Source organism: Peromyscus maniculatus, chromosome 6 (assembly GCF_049852395.1).
Source record: "Peromyscus maniculatus bairdii isolate BWxNUB_F1_BW_parent chromosome 6, HU_Pman_BW_mat_3.1, whole genome shotgun sequence".
Classification (NCBI taxonomy): domain Eukaryota; kingdom Metazoa; phylum Chordata; class Mammalia; order Rodentia; family Cricetidae; genus Peromyscus; species Peromyscus maniculatus.
In genome coordinates this window covers 40,336,956-40,358,218 of record NC_134857.1, presented here as the reverse complement: position 1 = coordinate 40,358,218, position 21,263 = coordinate 40,336,956, and the positions used below count along the sequence as shown (strand labels likewise).

General features: G+C 37.9%; 1 pseudogene across 1 annotated transcript; it reads right to left on the bottom strand.

Annotated features, from left to right (window-relative positions):
- Positions 1-2,592: 2,592 nt before the first annotated feature.
- On the bottom strand, positions 2,593-6,901 carry LOC121830441 (elongin-C pseudogene; annotated as a pseudogene). The gene has a single exon (XR_013051921.1). The product of XR_013051921.1 is annotated as an elongin-C pseudogene (transcript).
- Between the last annotated feature and the right edge of the window lie 14,362 nt (positions 6,902-21,263).

Here is a 21,263-nt window from a genome sequence, read left to right as displayed (position 1 = left end):
GTGTGTGTGTCTCTGTATGGGTGTGGGTGTCTGTGTATGTATGTGTGTGTGTCTATGTGATGTGTGTGTGTGTACATGCATGCCTGTGTGAGGTATCTCTCTCTGTGTGTGTGTGTGTAGGGGTAGTGTCTGTGTAGGTCTGTGAAGGATGTGTCTGTGAGGAATATGTATATGTGTGTGTATCTATGTGTGTGTGTGTATCAGTGTGTGGTGTGTGTATGTGCCTGTGTGTACATGTGTCTGTGTCCATGTATGTGTCTCTGTATATGATGTGCGTGTTTGTCTGTGAGAGTGTGAGTGTGTGTGTGTGTGTGTGTGTGTGTGTGTGTGTGTCTGTGATGGTATGTGTGTGTTTGTCTATATCTGTGTGGTATGTGTGTCTCTGTGTGTATGTCTATGTGTGGGGTGTCTATGTCTGTGTATGTGTGTGTCTGTGTGTGTGTGTGTGTGTGTGTGTGGTGTGTATATGTGTCTATGTATGGGGTGTCTATGTTTATATATATGTGTGTATACATGTGTGTGTGTGTATATGTGTGGGGTATCTGTGTGTGTGTGCAAGATGTGTGTGTGTGTCTATGTGTGGGGTGTCTGTGTATATGTGTGTGTGTCTGTGTATATGTGTGTGTGTCTATGTGTGGGGTGTCTATGTCTGTGTATATGTGTGTGTGTCTATGTGTGGGGTGTGTTAATGTATGTCTGTGTATGTGTATGTATCTGTGAGGGATGTGTGTGTGTGTGTGTGTGTGGTTGTGTGTGTGTGTGTGTGTGTTTGTCTATATCTGTGTGTGTTGTCAAAGCCTGTCTGTTGAGGCTGGGAAGACTTACTTTCCTTTACAGGAATCAGAACTTCCAAACATCCTCCTAAGAATACCAGATCCAATCTTACAATTGGAAGACAACAATTTGCATTAGTTGTAATTTCAGTTATGTAGTAGGACAAAAAGAGACATGAAGATTAGCATAAAAAAGAAACCCCTGACAGAAAAAGTAAGACCTCCACTCCACTGGGGCTTTTATACGAATAAGAGATGGCATGTTTGAGAAAAGCTGGGGTAAATTCAAGTCGGGGGAAGACAGTGCGACGCCAAGAATCTGTACAGTGGTCATGACTTTTGTGGCCCAGCACCAGTGAGCGTTTAACCTTTCTCCATCTCCGGCTTACTTCCATTCTTGGTTGTGTTTTTCTCTCTTAGTAGACTGTCTCTGATTTTACCACTATCCATGTGTCCCTGTCGCAGTTCACCCCAGGACACGAATGGGTACCTGGAATCCTCATCCATTCCTATAACACTTTTTTTTTTTTTTTTTTTTTTTTGCAAAATTTTTCCTTTGTCTTTATTTTGTGTCTGGATGTTTTGCCTATATGTATCTGTACCACATGTATACAGTGCTTGAGGAGCCAGAAGAGAGAAATATACCCTTTGGGAATGCAATTAAAGATGGTTGTAAGTCGCCGGGCGGTGGTGGCGCACGCCTTTAATCCCAGCACTCGGGAGGCAGAGGCAGGCGGATCTCTGTGAGTTCGAGGCCAGCCTGGGCTACCAAGTGAGTTCCAGGAAAGGCGCAAAGCTACACAGAGAAACCCTGTCTCGAAAAACCAAAAAAAAAAAAAAAAAAAAAAAAAAAAGATGGTTGTAAGTCAACCATGTGGCAGCTGGAAATCAAACTTGGGCCTCTGCAAGAGCCACCAGTGCTCTTAACTACTCAGCTCTTACGCTCTTTCTCTCTTCTTTTCTACAGAGTTTCCTGAGCCCTGAGAGGAGGGGTTTGTTAGTGATGTCATTTAGAACTAAGCATTCCAAAGACTCTCATTCTCGGAACAATGTGGGTCTCTGTACTTACTCCCATCCGCTGCAGGAGGAAGGTTCTCTGATAATAGAACAGACCCATTTCTTAATAATCAGTTCCTCACATCACAGGGGTGAGACACTAACACTAACCCCAACCCTAACCCCAACTCCAACCCTATCACCTGAACAATGCAGATAAAGCAGATCTTCTTAAGGCTCCTGTTTTCTTCTGAAAGAATAAAGAAAATATTTTGATTTAGATACATTTTACCATTTTTCTGCCTAGAACTGTGAGAACCACTTGTACTCAACAGAGTTATACTGTGATGGCTATTTTGGTTGCCAACTTGACTACATCTGGAATGAACTAAATCCTAAAAATGGCTGGGCATATGGATGAGGGATTTTTGCTTAATTAAATCATTTGAAATGAGAAGATCCATCTTCTAACCCAGATCTTTGAGGTGGGAAGACACATTTCTCCTCCTGGCCACACCTTCTGCTGGCAGCCTATGTAAAGGAAATGGAAGAAGGAAGCCTTGCTCTTTGCCTGCTTGCTCTCACTCTTGACAGCAGTCCATTCCTTCACTGGCATTGGAGCCTACTTCTTTGGAATTCCAGTATATACTGAAGACCAGTTGGGATATTCAGTCTCATGGATGAAACAACTACTGGATTCTTAGACCTTCCATTCATAGCCAGCCATTGTTGAATTAGCTGGACCACAATCTGTAAGGCATTCAAATAAATCATATATATATATATATATATATATATATATATATATATATATATACGTTCTATAAACTCTGTACTCTACAGACCCTGACTAATAGAGATACCTGGTTGTATACAGAGTTTCTTAATCTTTCTGACTATAAGCTCTCTCAGTAATAAGGATGACATGAAACTATGGATTTAGGCCTAGGATATTTTTGCTACAGATGATTTCTACATGATGATTATTTAAAATGCAAGATTATGCTGTATTTAATTCTATATGTGTGTGTGTGTGTGTGTGTGTAACTTTTTAGCCTGCCATGTGTAAAATTATAATGCAAATTAACTTCTGAATTAATAGTTTTGAGGTATTTTTGGCAATCATTCTCTTAAAACCTTTAAAGTATGTATCCATTACCTTTCTGTTGCTGTGATAAAACTCCATGACCAAAGGCAACTTAAGGAAGAGAGAATTTATTTTGGCTAATGGTTGCAGAGGGATAGGAGTCCATAAATGGCTGGGCAGAGGTATGGCAATAAGTGGCAGGCATGGCAGCTGGAGAAGGATGCTGAGAGTTCATATCCTAAGCCACAAGACAGAGAGAAATCAACTGGATATCATAGAACTCTTTAAACTCTCAAGTCCCCTCCCAGGGAGAAATCCATCACTTCTTATGCTAATATGCTAACCTAAGAAACTAAAAGTATCATAGAAGATAAATTAAGAAGCATACATCTCAATACATAATAGCTTTAAAAACATACACACTAATGCTTTGTGGTGGTTTGAATAAGGTTGCACCCCCAGTGGGCTCAGACATTTGATCATGTGGTCCCTGTGTGGTGGTGCTGCATGGGAGGTATGGGAGGTGCAGAGTTGTTGGAGGAAGTGTGCCACACTAGAGGCAGGCTTTGAAAGTCTAAAGACTCATGCCATCTCCAGTTGGCTCTCTCCACATCACGCTTGCAGTAACAGGTGTGAGCTTTCAGTATCCTGCTCTGGGTGCTCAGTATCTTCTCCCCCAGGATGGAACCATAAGCCCAGATAAAAATCTCTCTTCTTTAAGCTGCCTCTTGACCATGGTGCTTTATCACAGCAACAGAAAAGTGATGCAATGGGTTAAGACGCTGGGATGAATACAAAGGAGACAGTGAGCTGAACACAAGTAGTTCATCACTCTCTTCTTCCTGATCATGCAATAGGACCAGTTGCCTCCCTTTCCGGAGGCCATGCCTTCCCCACCTTGGTGGACTGTATCTCCTGGAACTTGGTGGTGGTGGATGATCTTTTGTTCTGTTCTTGAAGTCAGCATGCAGACTTTTGTTGGGAATTTTTGTGTGTTTGTCAGAGAAATCAGCCTGTGATCTTTTTGGTTGCCATTGTATCTTAATCTGCTTTTGATATTAGGATACTGTTGGGTTATAAAAAGAATTTTATAATGTTCTTTCTTTTTCTGTTTTATGAAATTGTTTTGAGAATATTGAGGTTAGTTCTTCTGTGAAGGTCAGGTAAAGTTCACCAGGGAATTCATCTGATACTGAACTTGTTCATTTTGGTGGGGATTTTCTTTATTACTACTTCAATCTCACTGCTGTTAGAGATCTATTTAAATTGTCTATCTTATCATGTGTTAATTTTTGTGTTCATATTCATGAAGAAATGTATCTTTTTTTTAGATGTTCCATTTTAGTGAAATATGTGTTTTTAAGGTAAGACCTAATGGTTTTCCAAATTCCACTGATAATGGATCCTTGCTCATACCTTATTTTATTAATTTGGGTCTTCTCTATTTCTTTTTCTTTTCAGCAAAAACCCATGTTTTTCATGCCATTGCAAGAAAAGTTTCCTTTGTGAGATGGACAGACAGCTCACCTGCAGCCCTGAGCGCTTGCTGCAGCTGGAGGACTTCTCTCCTTTTTTTGGTTAGTTTACCAAAACATTTCTCAAACCTGCTTATCTTTTCAAAGGACCAAGTTTTTATTTCATTGATTCTCTGCGTTTTCTTATGTTGTTTATTTGTTTCTATTTCATTAATTTCTGCCACGATCCTAGTAATTTCTTTCTTTCTACTGATCTTGAGTTTAGCTTGCTCTTCTTTTTCCAGCAGTTTGGTTAGTATTTTCTTTTCTTCTTTTTCTTTCCTTATTTTTTTTTTTTTGAAGAGGCAGCTTTGCTTGACTGATGATATATTCTGCAATTTTAGTCTCCATTCGATCAGTCTCTTCCCTGATCTTTATTATCTCTTGCTGCCTACTGGTGTGTTTAGATGAGTCTTGTTTCTCTAAGGTTTGTGACACTTTATTTCTCTCTTTAAGATAAAATCAACTTTTTTCTTAAGTAATTAGCATTTATTACTAGATGGCTACAGTTCAAACAAAAATTGCACCTGGTACTCTTCCAAAACTGCTTTTAAATAAAGTTCTTAAATTGTAGCAATAAACAAAATACAAGATTCACTTAAACAGTATTGCAGTTTATATATTAAAAATATAAGAAATTTCAACTTTTATTCTTTGAGTTACAAAAATCAAGGTTTAACTAAGTTATAAACATGTTTTTCATGTAATTGTTTTCAAGACTCTAGTAATGCTCAGTGGCAGTAAGATGAAACTGGTTCTTAAAATAACACTAAAAACATAAAAATACTAAGCCCTGGATTTACCTATAGAATATATTCATTTATCCTTACATCCTAGGATTTACTATATCACTTACGACTTTAAAGGTCATATCCAAAAGAGAACTATAACCCAGTATTATGTGTTTATTTTTTTGGCTTGTGGAACATCTTTAATTTGTTGATATAGCAAACAAATTTTAAGTCTGCTATGCAAAGGAACAGAAGGAATCTGCTCAGCAATTAACTTTAGAGTTAAATTTCATAAGGCACCATGCTATATGTGGAAAAATTATTAACTGAACTACAGGTATTAACTACTGAAAAATGAACAGCTTATTATAATTTATCTTGTTGAACAATCTAAGAAGTTTGCAGCCACCAGTAGTTCCAGTGCAATTTCAGGTGCAATTGGGAATTCAGGAATCTTGATGGAGCTGTGAACGTAGCCAGCCTCGTAGGTTACATGCGTGGTTTCGATAACACGTGTGAAGGGATCTCTCTCAAACTGACTTCATTGGTTCCATTCTCAGCAAATTGCCCTGACCTACTCAACATGGCCTTTCCTGTTCCTGATCTTAACGCATGTTCTCTTTTTACAGTGAATTCACAACCATCAGAAAATATTGACATCCATGGTGCCAGGGCCTTCACAGTCACTGCAGGTTTTCCCTTCTCCATCCATTACATTCTTACAAAATTCTACTTGGATCCAACAGGAACTTTAGTAGTTTCCGACACAGTCTGTTAATAACTTGCATCTGAAGGAAGTGTGTTTGTGTTCTTGCCCCTTAAAATCTATTTATTTTTCTTTTTACATTATTCTAACTCTCCTTCACCAACTCTCATGGAGGCAGCCACTAATCTGCCGTGTGACACATGTACCCAGTCTGATTCAGAGAGATATTAAACTTGTCTCTAAGATACGTGCTCCAAAACATGTTCCTTCAACGTGCACAAACAGATTCACAGAAGCCTTAGAATAGTTGCCGATCAGCTGGAGCAGTACAGCCTGCCCCGCTGCAGCTCCTGATGGTGTGCGTCCTGGCTCCCTGTGGTAATTATTTTCATAGGTGGTCTGACTCTAGATGATGTCCATTTCATCCTCTATGAGAAAGACAACTCCTGTCTATTTATCTAAAGATAATTCTTTGTCTATTTGCCTCAAGATAAAACATTCTACCAACAAGGCAGTTTCTGAACATTTATCCAAGCTTTCAAAGCTTGCATCAGTGTTTTCCTTTTTTCTCTCCTTTCTGTGAGTCAGGCTCACTAGTCTAGTCAGCTGGCTCCATGTGCACTAACTTCTCTCAGTCCCTTTTTGGAAAACCTAAAGAAAAGTTTAGCTACTCTCACTGTTCAAAATATTCTTTGTCCTATGTTAAGTTTTCACTTTATTATGTTTTGTTTAAAAATTTGAAGTTTAAAAATTGAAGTTAGAATTGATGAAAAATGCTTTATGACAAGGGACATCAAGTATACAGCATCCCTTGTCACGTTGCTGGGGATATATCCTCAGCTAAGTTAAGAATTGGACTTGATTCTTGAGTATTCACAGATTTCCAAGCAAAGAGAAGTGGACTTCTTTGGCCCCAGTGGAATAAATATAAGTGTGAAAATTATTAATTATGATACCACTGTGGTCTTTATTATTATAATAAATGAATATAAGAAATCTAGAGTGGACTTAGTAATGATGACTGGGTAGTAGAGCCTTTAACTAGCATACTGACTTCCCAGGTTTCTTCCCTAGCATCACATGCACACACACACACACACACACACACACACACACACACACACACACACACCACTATGTAATGATAAAATATAAGCGGAACATGTTTATTTTTCTTCTCTAGAGCTCTCTAGAATAGAATCTTGTCCTACCTAGAAAATGAATTCTAAAGTCTGTGGAGAGGAAAAAAAAAAACTACATTTAATTTACATACTCCAAAAAATAATCAAATACAGTTTTCATGTCTCCATTTCTAAAATTCTTTGTGATGTGTACAAGACATAGGAAATACAAGAATATAGAATGTAGAGGGCAACTTTGCTTGTAGTGTGTTAATTTCATGAGAAGAGTAAGTAAATCAGGCCCACAACATGCATATAGAATGTAATTCTATTGAGTCTCATTTTCTTTAAATACTAGTAATGATGATGGTGCGAACAATGGATAACGTGGCTCCTAGCAGACACTGTAGTAACTGAGAAGTCCTGCTCAGACCTCTTTTCACATTGCTCGGTCAATCTCAGCCAAAGTCCAGATAGTGCCAACTCGTTTCAAAGGTACAAGCATATTTCCAATGTCTCAGAACAGGGGCCAAGTCAAACTTTTAGTCCCGCTAGTCTATTTATTCTCTTGCTTTATACATAATTGTCTATGACTAGCAAGACCTTTCATTTAGTATCTTTGTATTTTACCAATGACCTGAGACAGGACTTGGTGAATAAAGAAGACACTTTCTTTGGCATTTCTTCCTGAAGTCTCTCATTCCCCTGGAGCACTTTGATAGGTAGGTGATGTGCTCCAATTCTGGTTTTCATTTGTTCACTTCAGGCTTCCCTCCATCTCAGCTTTTCATGCGTTTTATAAACAGTGTTTTCCTTTCTCATCCACCCACAGAGATGAACTAATGTAAGATTATTAACTCATGCTCTTGATTTCTTATTGAATAAGACAGAATGAGAACAGTAATAACAATCATAATTCTCATACCAAAGTTACCTGGACTTGCCAGCAGTGGTGGTACAAAGTTGTAATCCCAGCAGGACGGTGGCAAGCCCGGAGCCAGCCCAGACTACATAGCAAAACCCATCGACAACAAATAATAAAACAAATCACCAGGACTACAGTATTTTAAAATTAAACTCTGGATTTAGTGAAGGTAATCTTACACATTCCTTGAGTCCCAGAATTCCACAAAGGGCCAGGGAACCTAGTGTTTTAGAACGGATGCAATTTTATTAGTAAAATATCATATGTCTAGAAACAACTTAAACTTGGGAGTGGAGTTGTGCTGAAGAAAGACTGGAGGGGAACCTTCAAAGCATTGCCAGAAGAACAGTGGATCAAGATGTCTGCAAAACCACTTGACCTAAAGTCTACAGAGCTACTTAGGAGCCCAGATTAAAAAGAGCACTGCTGTTCCTAGGCTCCATTGGAAGCCTGAAAACAGTCTTTACTTTGTTTACATTGGAAGTAATCAGTCATGTTTGAAGCCTGTGTCAGGATAAAGAGTCCACAAAGCTAGCAGAGATGAAAAGTCTAACCAGTGCTTTTCAACCATGTCAAAAAAATAATAATGTGAATTGCTAATTGTGCAATTACCTATAGCGAATAAAGTTTTGTAGAACTGAAAAACAATAATGTATGGCAAGATGCTTGCTATCTGCTAACTAGTAGGACACCCTGAGCAGGGTACTTTAAATAGATTAAAGATTTAATAATAAATATATTAAAGATTCAATCCTCCATTACACCAATATCCTTTTGAAACAAAGGATTTCTATAGTCAGTGTGGGACTCCACATTGTAATGTGAAGTCTACATTCACTATATAAAAGAAATGTTTGAAAACTCCAATCCATTTTTTAAGATTTATTTTTATTACTTTTCAATTATGTACATATGTGTATGCCTGTGGGTGAGTATGTACATTTGAGTGCCAGTGCCCAGGGAGCGCAGAAGAGGGTGTCCAATCTCTTGCAGCTGGAGTTACAGGAGGTTGTGAGCCACCCAACATGGATTCTGGAAACCAGACAGATCCCTACAAAAGCAGTATTTGCTTTCAACTTGTGAGTCATTGCTCCAGCTCCCCAGTCCACTCTTATATATCATGTAGATCCAATTTTGAATTAAAGGGTAATAAGCTGAGGCACAAACAAAGGCACAGGAAAATATGATCTAAAACTAGGAGGGAAAGCTGCCAATAGAAACAACCTCTAGGACTAAATATTGGATTTCATAGAAAAGGAGCAGGACTAAAAGGAAAAGTTGTCATAATAATTAAATAGGAATATAGCAGAGGAATAGACACTATAAAAAAGATTCAAATGAAAATTCTATATCTGGGAATGGAATATCATAAATGAAATATTACTAAATAGTATCATTGAAAATAAAGATAAGGTAAATAAAATGAAGACAGACAAATATGAACAATTAAATCTGACAGAGAGGAAAAATGATCAAAACAATTTAAATTTTTTTTAGATTTATTTTAGTATTTTATGTGTATGGGTGGTTTGCTGTATGTATGGGTGTGCATTGTGTGCATGTGCCCGCTGCCCTAGGAGGGCAGAAGAGAACATCAGATTCCCTGAGACTGGAGTTACAGATAGTTGTGAATTGTCATTTAGGTTCTGGAAATTTAATCCAGATCTTCTGCACTAACAACAAATGTTTTTAACCACTCAGCCAACTCGCCAGCCCCAATCAAAACAATTTTTAAAATGTCTTAGTGTGGCAAAAAAGGACACAAATTTGAGATGGAGCAGGTGGGTAGGTAGGTGGGAGGAGACATGAGCAGGGTTGGAGGGAGAGGGAGGGAAGAAATAATATAATAATAATATAATAATATAAATACAGTGCATTTAAACAATTAATTAATTAATTTAATAATAATTTTTAAAAGCCTTGGTGGCTTATGGGACAATATCAGCATTTCTAATGTAATAAGAATCTGAAGAGGCAAAAAGATGAAAAATAGTTTAAAATACTATTTTAGAGTTTCAAGAACTTCAGCAAACTCCAGATATACACAATGAAAATCACACATAGGAACACCCTAATCAAAGGATTAAAAACCAAAGAGAAAGAGAGAAATCTTGAAATCAGCTAAGGCAAAAGACATCTCATATAGGCATCTAGCATCACAATGGTAGCTTATTTCAGAAAAGAAAAAGTCAAGAAAACAATGGGATGACATATTTAAAATGCTAAAGAAGCTGGTACAAATGTACCTGAGAAAATCTGTCACCAATAAACCTGTAATAAAAAGAGAATTAAAGAGAAGTATCACTATACATAAATATCAGTCTATAGCAAGGAATGAGAAACATTATATGTAATAAATATAGTTTAAATTGTTTTGGCTTGGATCTTAAATGCACCATAGAGACTCATGTGTTGAACATTTGGTCCTCAATGCATTGAGAGATGCTGTCTTTGGGAGTTCACTGGCTCATGAATAACTCAGTGGGTGATTGGGAGGAGGTAAGAAGCCTCAGAAGATCACCCTGTGATTGTTAATCTTGGTTGTTAACTTGACTGGATGGGGAAGCACCTGGACTATAAGCCACTGCTGTTGTTTATTTTTGTGTATATATATACATACATACACACACACACACACACACACACACACACACACACACACACATATATATATATATATATATATATATATATATATATATATATATATATATATGGGATTTATTAGTATGATTTTGCAGGCTGTGGTCTAGCTAATCCAACCATGTCTAGCTATGATCCAGTTCACTCCACAAGGCTGGATGTCCCAGCTAGTCTTCAGTAGATGCTGGAATCCAGAAGTAGGCTCTAATGCCAGTGAGGAATGGACTTTCTATCAAGATGAGAGCAAGTGGTAAAGAGCAAAAGCTTCCTTCTTCTATGTCCTTATATAGGCTTCCTATATAAGAAGGTGTGGTCCAGATTAAAGGCCTGTGTCTACCTCCTCCAGAAATAGATTAAAGGTATGGGTCTTCGTGTCTCAAGATCTAGATTAGAAGTGGATCTACCTACAGCAAATTAAGTAAAAATCCATCACAGGTGTGCCCTCCAGTTTTGGATTTTCATTATTTCAGATGTAGTCAAGTTGACAACTAAGAATAGCCATCATGGACACCACATGACCAGCTGCCTTCTACCCCTGCTGCTTTATCTCCCATTCCATGATCAGCTGTATACCTTGGGACTGCAAGCCAAAATAAATCACCCCTCCCCTAAGTTTCTTTTTGTTAGGTATTTGATCACAGCAATAAGACGAGTAACTAATACAAGCCACAGAAGATAGCATATTATTAACTGAGTGGGCTGATCTGTTAAGACGTAGAGAGTAATGCTTACAGCAACTAGTAACAAAATATAAATACATATCTGCACTGATTAGCTGTAATTATCAACTTAACACAATCTAGAATCACTTGAGAGTAGAGTTTTACTGAGGAATTCTTTAAATCAGGTTAGTCTGTGGGCATGTCTGTAGGGGGACTGTTTTGTTGTTCACTGGTATCGGGGGACCCAATCCATTCCACCATTCCCTAAGCAGGAGATTCTGAATAGTGTGAGACAGAAGAAAGCTATCAGAGAGCAAGTAAGCAAGGGTATGTTCATTCTCTCTTTGCTCTTGACTTCCCTAAAATGCAGGATTATAACCTAGAATGGTAAGTCACATAAACTTTTTCCTTCCCTAACTGGCTTTTTGTCAGGGTACTTCACCATAGCAACAAAAATGACACCAGAACAATTTCTGAGTGGAATACTTGAGCATTTGATACGAATTTAAAAGAAGTTAGGAAATACATATAAATACATAATAGGTATAAAACTGCATCTGTCTAGACTGTTCAAAGCTAATGACAGATTTAGTGATGATCTGTGTTTCAGGAATTGTCATGTCTATGGTGGGTGTAATTAATGCAGGAAGCAATCAGACTTTCTAGGGTGCTGGTCTGAAGTGTGTCGGCAACAGTACCGTCTGGGCAGGAGCTTGTCAGAAATCCACAGTGGATTTCTACAAAATCCAGAATTAGCCATGTCTCCACTTGATTCTTACACAATTTAAATATGAGAAGTAAGGCCAAGAGATGGTTCAGCAAGCAGGGTGCTTGCCACCAACCCTGAAGGCCTGTGCACCCCTACACACACACACACACACACACACACACACACACACACACGATAAAAAAAAAAGTAAAATTTTGAGGAGCATTGCTGTAGAATTTCCACCGGGGGTTTGTTTGGAATATATATTAGTGATGTGGAGATTTGAGTAATATCGAGTCTTTCTAGTGATACATGTTTTCATGAAAACATGACTAAATTTGGCTATGATCCTAGTTTTATTACATCTCAGAGACAAAGTTTCAGTTTTGATTTTTAAAAATATCTTTTATATTTTTTTATAATATATTTGCAAACATCGTATCTTGATGTGACCTACCCCCATTCTCCAACCCACCCCCATTCTTGTTTTTAAAAGTAAATCTGCACGAGGAATCACCACTCAGGTCTTGTATTTCTTAGTGTTATTATACAAAGGATGTCTGATTTTAAAAATCCTTTCTGAATCACTGGAGTTCAGATTACAAACTTGTTACCTACTAGATGTTCAGTTGGAGATAAGAACTGAACACAGCCTCTGGCTCATGCTTCTTTCTATTATAATGAAGCCACAAGTCACTGATGTAAAATAGAATGTTTCAAGACCAAATATTTTATTTGGATGTATTTGAAGAGCTAAAATATTTCTATTGAAACTGCCTGTGAGCAAACATTCCCAATATAAAACATCTGTTAGGGGTCATTGCTGGTTAAAGACTAATATTTGCATAAGGTAGGAAGGCCTGTGGAAATATTGTTATTCTAAGTACAGTATTTCCATGATGTTGTGTTCCTGAAGTATGGTGTAGATGTGTTCACCCAATTAACATGGGATCAAATATTCCCAAAGTACTTGGTAATATGTATGTCTGCAAATATGTAGACCTGACTTTCTCACATTCTCCTGTTTTGGGGGAGGAGGATAGAGAATGGAGGGACTGTAGGTTGGACATAGTTATAGAAACGCTGTAAGAGTCAAGACCTGGGGAAATATGGATTGCTTGTATCTTCATGGTTCCTCCATATGATCTCCAGATCAAAGTGAAAAAGACCAGGATGCCTGCCATTGACTTTGGTGTGTGCTGGGGTGTGAAGAAGCTCCGTTCTAACATTTTGCTGAGCAAGCAATCAAAAAGTTATACCCTATAGTCTAATTTTCTTTGTGGAAAGTACTAGAACTTAAGGCTTCATAATCAGACTTTAGATTTTCAGTCTCAACTACATGATTCAAACCATCTAGGTCTGCAGCTATAAAAGCCACTGGTGCCCACCTCTCTTCCCTGGTGCTCTGATTGAATTGCTCAGAATGTATAATCTCAGTATTGTGGTGATTAACAGTACCCCTTCCCCCTGGTGACCACTAATGAATTGGAAGTCTCTATGCCACAACTCTAGTCCTCGCATTGTCCCTTTTCTATAGGTAAGTGATCCTCGGGTGGCTGTATTCTTTCTTTGTCTCCCCAGACTACCCACTTCAACTCTTTCTAAGACTGGGTCCTTCTGGCCACAGTGAATGAGATTTTAGTCTTTTGTGTCATAGAAATCGCTATGGGCTGAACTGTTCTCCCCAAATGTCTTAATGTTGAAGTCTTAATACAGAGTAACTTAGTCTGGGGTATTATCTAAAGACAGGACCTTTAATGAGGCAACTAAGATCGCATGACCTCATAAGAAGTTAGAGTTATTAGAGTAAGAAGCTATGGCATGCAGAGCAGTGGTGGCACTCTCAGGAGGCAGAGACAGGAGGATCTCTGTGAGTTCGAGGCCAGCCTGGTCTACAGAGTGAGTTTCAGGACAGGTTCCAAAGCTACACAGAGAAACCCTGTCTTGAAAAAATCAAAAATCAAAAGAAAAAAGAAAGAAAAAAAAGAAGCTGTGGTATGCTATTGTACAGTAGGGCAACTATTGCAATCAATAAGATACTGCTCATCTTTTAAAAAGAAAGGATCTTGAAAGTTTTTACTATAAAAAATCTGAAAATATTAATACATTTTTACCAAATTTATACAAAATTATACAAGGTACACATTACATGCATTGTAATTAATATGTATAATTCTTATATTTTTAAAATTTTGTATTATTATTATTATTATTGGTGTGTGTGTGTGTGTGTGTGTGTGTGTGTGTGTGTGTGTGTGTGTGTGTGTGTGTGTATACATGATGTCTGTATGGGCCAAGCATAGAGGTATATACCTTTAATCCCAGCACTAGAGAGGCAGAGGCAGGCAGATCTCTGGATCCAGGCAGCCTTGTCTAACTATATAGTGAGTTTCAGACTAGCCAAGGCCTTGTGAAACCTTGTCTCACAAACACCAGGCACATGATGTGTGTATAAACACATATGACCTGGTGTGTGTGTGTGGAGGTCAGAGGGACAGCCTTATGGAGTTGACTCCATCTTTAGGAAGCTGCTAATGAGCACAGCTGCTGCTTTCTTGATTACAAAGCAGAGCTGTCTCATCTGATAAGCCACAATTTAGATCATGAATGAATTAAATCCTCTCCTTCCCAAGTTGCTTTTGGTCATGGTATTTTATCATAGCAATAGAAAGGAAACAAGGACATTTTCTAAATTGTATTTATCTTCCCGTTATATCTGTCTATCAATTATTTACTTAGTTCAACAAGGACTCAAATATTTCAAAAGTTAATTTTATTGTGTATATTTGAGTTTTACAGCATATTAGTGATATTATACAATGGATAATAACATTATTATTAAAATGACAGATTATCATCTGCTCACATGATTTTTAAGTATGACAAGGAGCATTAAAATCAATCTCTAATATAATTTAACTAATCATAGTATTCATGTTGTATATAATTGTGTTATTACTAGCAATAGACCCTCCAGAATCACAATTACCTAGGAATCAAGCCTGTGTACCTAGCAACCTTCTACAGGACATCTAGATTTACCACTTGAGAATATGCTGCAGAATACTCTTTGTATTTGAATGTTGCAGCTGGACCTCTAGTCTATTGTAGAATATTATTTTAAGGTATGTTACTTTGGTTTATGTTGCAGTTGTTTAACTCTGTGAAGCTGTGTTACTGCACCTGTCTGAAACACCTGATGGTCTAATAAAGAACTGAATGGCCAATAGCAAGGCAGGAGAAAGGATAGGTGGGGCTGGTAGGCAGAGAGAATATATAGAAGGAGAAATCTGGGAGGAGAGGAAGGAGTAGCCAGAGAAGGAAGAGGACTCCAGGGGCCAGCCACCTAGCTACACAACAAGCCACAGAGTAAGAGTAAGATGTACAGAAGTAAGAGAATGGGAAATGACCAGAGGTAAAAGGTAGACAGGATAAGTTAAGTTGAGGAAAGCTGGCAAGAAACAAGCCAAGCTGTGGCTGGGCATTTATAATCAAGAATAAGCCTCCGTGTGTGATTTATTTGGGAGCTGAGTGGCAGACCCCCCAAAAGAACAAAGACAAACAACAACACTAGTCCTGGTTAACTATTCAGGGATTCTACATTTTCTGTCATTCAGAAGCCAGTGCCTTCATAGACTCCATTTGTTTTGGATAAATTATATGATATTTTTGGCAATCTTGGCCACACATACACAGGAACTTTTGTGTTGTGCAAATGTACAGAAAATGGATAGTATATTTGTTCCTTATCTTGTCTTGAACACTTCTAAAGAGAAAAAAAAAAAGGAGACTTAAGGCAGACTTTAAGATACTTGGTGAAACACAGACAACAAGGAAGATGTAGATTCCCCTTGATGGTGATGGTGACAATGACAGCTTTTTCTTATCTGTTTACTTCTACACTCCATGCTCAGAATCTGTATGTAAACTGTCTCATTGAATTTCCTCTCAAGATAGTCTTTTGTTATTATGTGTCCTTACCGTACACATAGGAAACTGTTATGTTAGGAGATTAGGTAATGTCCAGCAAGCTGGGTGGCAGCAATTTTCATTCCAAAGTATCTAACTAAAAGCCAGAAATCTTTCTTTTGTTTTTGTTGAGCAAAATGCACATAATGAAAAGAGCACTCTTATAAACAGACTGATGAGTTATCACAAAGCAAACCCCCTGCATAAGCATTAAGCCGGTCAGAAAAAGGAATGTCACCAGCACCCCAGAAAACTTTCTCTCATCCAGTCACAAGTCCCCCTCCCTCAATGATGGCCACTACCTTGATGTCTAACAACAAAGACTGCTTTACCTGCACTGTCTTTATGTAAATCAAGTCACATAGAATTCACTCCCTTGTTACTAATTTCTTGCATAAAGCATTATTTTATGAGATGCTTTCAAATTTTTTCAGTGTGTGGAACAACTTTGAGTGGTGAAGTCTCTCTTTCCACCATGAGTGCTGAAGACTGAGCCCAAGTTGCCAGGTTTGCAAGGCAAGTGATTCTACTGACTGAGCTATCTCAGTCAAGTTTTCTGGATGTGTTGTGCAACAATACTTGATATATTCTCTTCACCAGTTAGTATTCATTGTCTGATATAATAGCATACTTCATTTTCATCCCATTATTGATAGACATTCATGCCATTATTTTTTAAAAGACAATAGCTAAAGCCACAATAGGTAAGTCATAAGGCACAGCCACGCCAGCTTTAGGTTTCATACACATTGCCTCACAGCAGCGGAAGATGATCTCAACATGACTGTTCATACTTTGGTCACACAACATGACTATATTTGCCAGTTTTCAATTAATTTGCTCTTTTTTCTTTCTATATTTATTAAAAAGCAAATCACCAACTCTAGCCCCTGTTCAGTGTGGACAGATAATGGAAGATTTGATATGTTTATGTTAAAATACTATAATGAATACATATTTTTGAGTTGATACCTTGATATCATGCAAATAATGTCTGACTTTGGCATCTGATTTTGGAAAGGCACTTGCTTACAATAGTTTTTACTATGGTGTTCTGATAGTGAGCTTTCTGTTTCCTTTATTCCCTTTGCACTCAGCACTTAGAATTCTTCTGTAAAGAAGATTTGGCCCTTCTCTATTTATGTACGTCACTCACTGTCATGAATATTTGTTTTATTTGGGGATTATATTCCAATATTGTCATTTGATTTTTTGCTAAGTTATTCAAACTTTGGCCATTGTTTCTTATAAGCCTTTGGCAAACTTCCTTTATTTTTCCCTTTGGGCATTTTCTTCTTAATTAACTGAAGTTTAACTTCTTTGTTATAAAATTTCCCTAAATATATACACCAGTTCATTTTTTAAATATGATGTACATGATATACAACCCTTTAGTGATGTACTGAGCTGTGAACCATTAACACAGTCTACTCAAACTATTCACCCATCCCCTCCCAAATAAACCACATCCCCGTCTGCTGTGAATTCTCATTCCAATCTCAGACCAAGATAATTACTAATCTGTCTCTATAGACTTGTTTTTACTGGTCACATCCTTACCTCCTGGCACAGTAAGACACTTCAGGCTTTGGTCATATTTTCTGTGCCTTAATCTTAGAAATGACCATTTACTCAAAGAAAACCATTTATTTAGGAGAATGTTATTCAATAACCAAGACCCAGGCTGGATGTGGTAATACACACCAGTAATCCTGCAACTCAGAAAGCTGAGAACACCTAGAGCTACACAGCTAAAAAAAAAAATCAATCAATCAATTAATCAATCAATTTAAGATGTGGGTGTTAGGTGTGCTTGTACTACATTTGTACATTACTTCTAGCTTCTGTCAGTGGACAGGGGCTGGTAATGAATAATGAATAATGTATTTCCATCCATGTACTTGCTTATTGTGCTGGCTAGTTTTATGTCAACTTGACATGAGCTTGGGACATCAGAGATAGGGGAGCCTCAATTGAGAAAATGCTTCCCTAAGATTGGGCTGTAGGCAAGCCTGCAGGGCATTTTCTTAATTAGTGATTGATAGGGGAGGGTCCAGTCCATAATGGGTGAAGCCATTCCTGGGCTGGTGGTCTTGGGTTCTCTAAGAAAGAAGGCTGAGCAAGCTATGGGAAGAAATCCAGAAAGCAGCACTCCTCCATGGCCTCTGTATGAGCTCCTGCCTCCAAGTACTTGCCCTGCTTGAATTTCTGTCCTGACTTCCTTTGATGATGAACTGTGATGCGGAAAAGTAAGCCAAATAAACCCTTTCCTCCCCAAGTTGCTTTGGTCATGGTATTTTATTACAGCAACAGTAACCCTAACTAAGGCAGTTTATATCTGTATTTTTGTCCTATCTCTATGTTAAGTTAGTACTGCTGTCTGTGATTCTAATGGCTAGCATGGGTATATTAGTTTTTTTATTGATGTGATAAAACCCCTTGATTTTGAGTTTCATTGGGCTTACCAGTCCAGAGGGTTAGAGTCCATGATGGTGGTATGGAGACATCAGGTGTCAGGCACGGTAGTTGGAGTAACAGCCGAGAGCTCATATCTTGAACTTCAAGCATGAAGCAAAGTGAACAAACTCAAAAAAACGGTATGAGTCTTTAAACTCTCAGACAGAGCTCACCTCCAGTGACAAATATCTTCTAACGAGGCCACACCTAAACCTCCCAAAGAGCACCATCATTGGGTGACCAAGTGTTCAAATGCCTGTGACTGTGGGGACATCCAAACCACTACAACAGGGTTCATTTTAGCCTCCCTCCTTCACCTATTTGTCTCTGACAGTAAGAAATGTGGCTTTTGTTATTCAAAATACATTTTCCAGCAATTAGTAAGACTCAAAAGATATAGGTCTATATGCTAGCCAGTAGAAACTGTGAACTTAACTTTATATTAAAAAAAAAAAAAGATTCTTCATCAGATCATACTTCAAAAATCTGTACTCCACAAAAATGGAAAACCAGGAAGAAATGGACAATTTTCTGGATAAATACCACATACCAAAATTAAATCAAGACCAGATAAACCATTTAAATAGACCAATAACCCCTAAAGAAATAGAAACAGTCATCAAAAGTCTCCCAACCAAAAAAAGCCCAGGACCAGATGGTTTCAGTGCAGAATTCTACCAGACTTTCAAAGAAGAACTAATACCAATACTCTTCAAAGTGTTCCACACAATAGAAACAGAAGGAACACTACCAAACTCTTTTTGTGAGGCTACAATTACCCTGATACCCAAACCACACAAAGATGCAACAAAGAAAGAGAACTACAGACCAATCACCCTCATGAACATTATGCAAAAATACTCAACAAAATATTGGCAAACCGAATCCAAGAATACATCAAAACAATCATCCATCACGACCAAGTAGGATTCATCCCAGGGATGCAAGGATGGTTCAACATACGAAATCAGTCAATGTAATACACCATAAAAACAAACTGAAAGAAAAAAACCACATGATCATCTCCTTAGATGCTGAAAAAGCCTTTGACAAAATCCAACACCCCTTCATGATAAAGGTCTTAGAAAGATCAGGAATACAAGGAACATTTCTAAACATAATAAAAGCAATTTATAGCAAGCCAACAGCAAACATCAAATTAAATGGAGAGAAACTCAAAGCTATACCACTAAATTCAGGAACAAGACAAGGCTGTCCACTCTCCCCATATTTATTCAATATAGTACTAGAAGTTCTAGCTAGAGCAATAAGACAACAAAAGGAGATCAAAGGGATACAAATTGGCAAGGAAGAAGTCAAACTTTCACTATTTGCAGATGATATGATAGTATACATAAGTGACCTCAAAAACTCTACCAGGGAACTTCTACAGCTGATAAACTCCTTCAGTAAAGTGGCAGGATACAAGATCAACTCAAAAAAATCAGTAGCCCTCCTATACACAAATGATAAAAGGGCTGAGAAAGAAGTCAGAGAAACATCACCCTTTACAATAGCCACAAATAATATAAAATACCTTGGGATAACACTAACTAAACAAGTGAAGGACCTTTTTGATAAGAACTTTAAATCTCTAAAGAAAGAAATTGAAGAAGATATCAGGAAATGGAAGGATCTCCCATGCTCATGGATAGGTAGGATTAACATAGTAAAAATGGCAATCTTACCAAAAGCAATCTACAGATTCAATGCAATCCCATCAAAATCCCAACACAATTCTTCACAGACTTGGAAAGAAAAATACTCAACTTTATATGGAAAAACAAAAGACCCAGGATAGCTAAAAGAATCCTATACGATAAAGCAACCCTTAGAGGCATCACCATCCCTGACCTCAAACTCTACTATAGAGCTATAGTAATAAAAACAGCTTGGTACTGGTATAAAAACCGACATATGGACCAATGGAATCGAAGACCCTGACATTAAGCCATGCACATATGAACACCTGGTTTTTGACAAAGGAGCCAAAACTATACAATGGAACAAAGAAAGTATCTTCAACAAATGGTGCTGGCATAACTGGATGTCAATATGTAAAAGATTACAAATAGATCCATATCTGTCACCATGCACAAAACTCAAGTCCAAGTGGATCAAAGACCTAAACATAAATCCAGTTACACTAAACTTAATAGAAAAGAGAATAGGAAGCACTCTTGAACGCATTGGCACCGGAGACCATTTCCTAAATAAAACACCAACAGCACAGACCCTGAGCACAACATTTAATAAATGGGACCTCTTGAAACTGAGAAGCTTTTGCAGGGCAAAAGACACAGTCAATAAGACAAAAAGACAGTCAACAGATTGGGAAAAGATCTTCACCAACCCCACATCTGACAGAGGATTGCTCTCCACAATATATAAAGAACTCAAGAAACTAGGCATCAAAATACTGAACAGTCCAATTAAAAAATGGGCTAAAGAGCTAAACAGAGAATTCACAAAACAAGAACTACAGATGGCTGAAAGACATTTAAAGAAATGCTCAACATCCTTAATCATCAGAGAAATGCAAATCAAAACGACTCTGAGATACCACCTTACACCTGTCAGAATGGCTATGATTAAAAACACCAATGACAACCAATGTTGGAGAGGATGTGGAGCAAAGGGAACACTCCTCCACTGTTGGTGGGAATGTAAACTTGTACAACCACTGTGGAAATCAGTATGGCGGTTTCTCAGAAAATTAGGAATCGAACTACCTCAAGACCCAGCCATCCCACTCTTGGGCATATACCCAAGGAATGCTGATTCATACCATAAAGATACATGCTCAGCTATGTTCATAGCAGCACTATTTGTAATAGCCAGAACCTGGAAACAACCTAGATGCCCATCAACGGAAGAATGGATGAAAAAAATGATGTACATATACACAATGGAGTACTACTCAGCAGAGAAAAACAATGAAAGCATGAAATTTGCAGGCAAATGGATGGA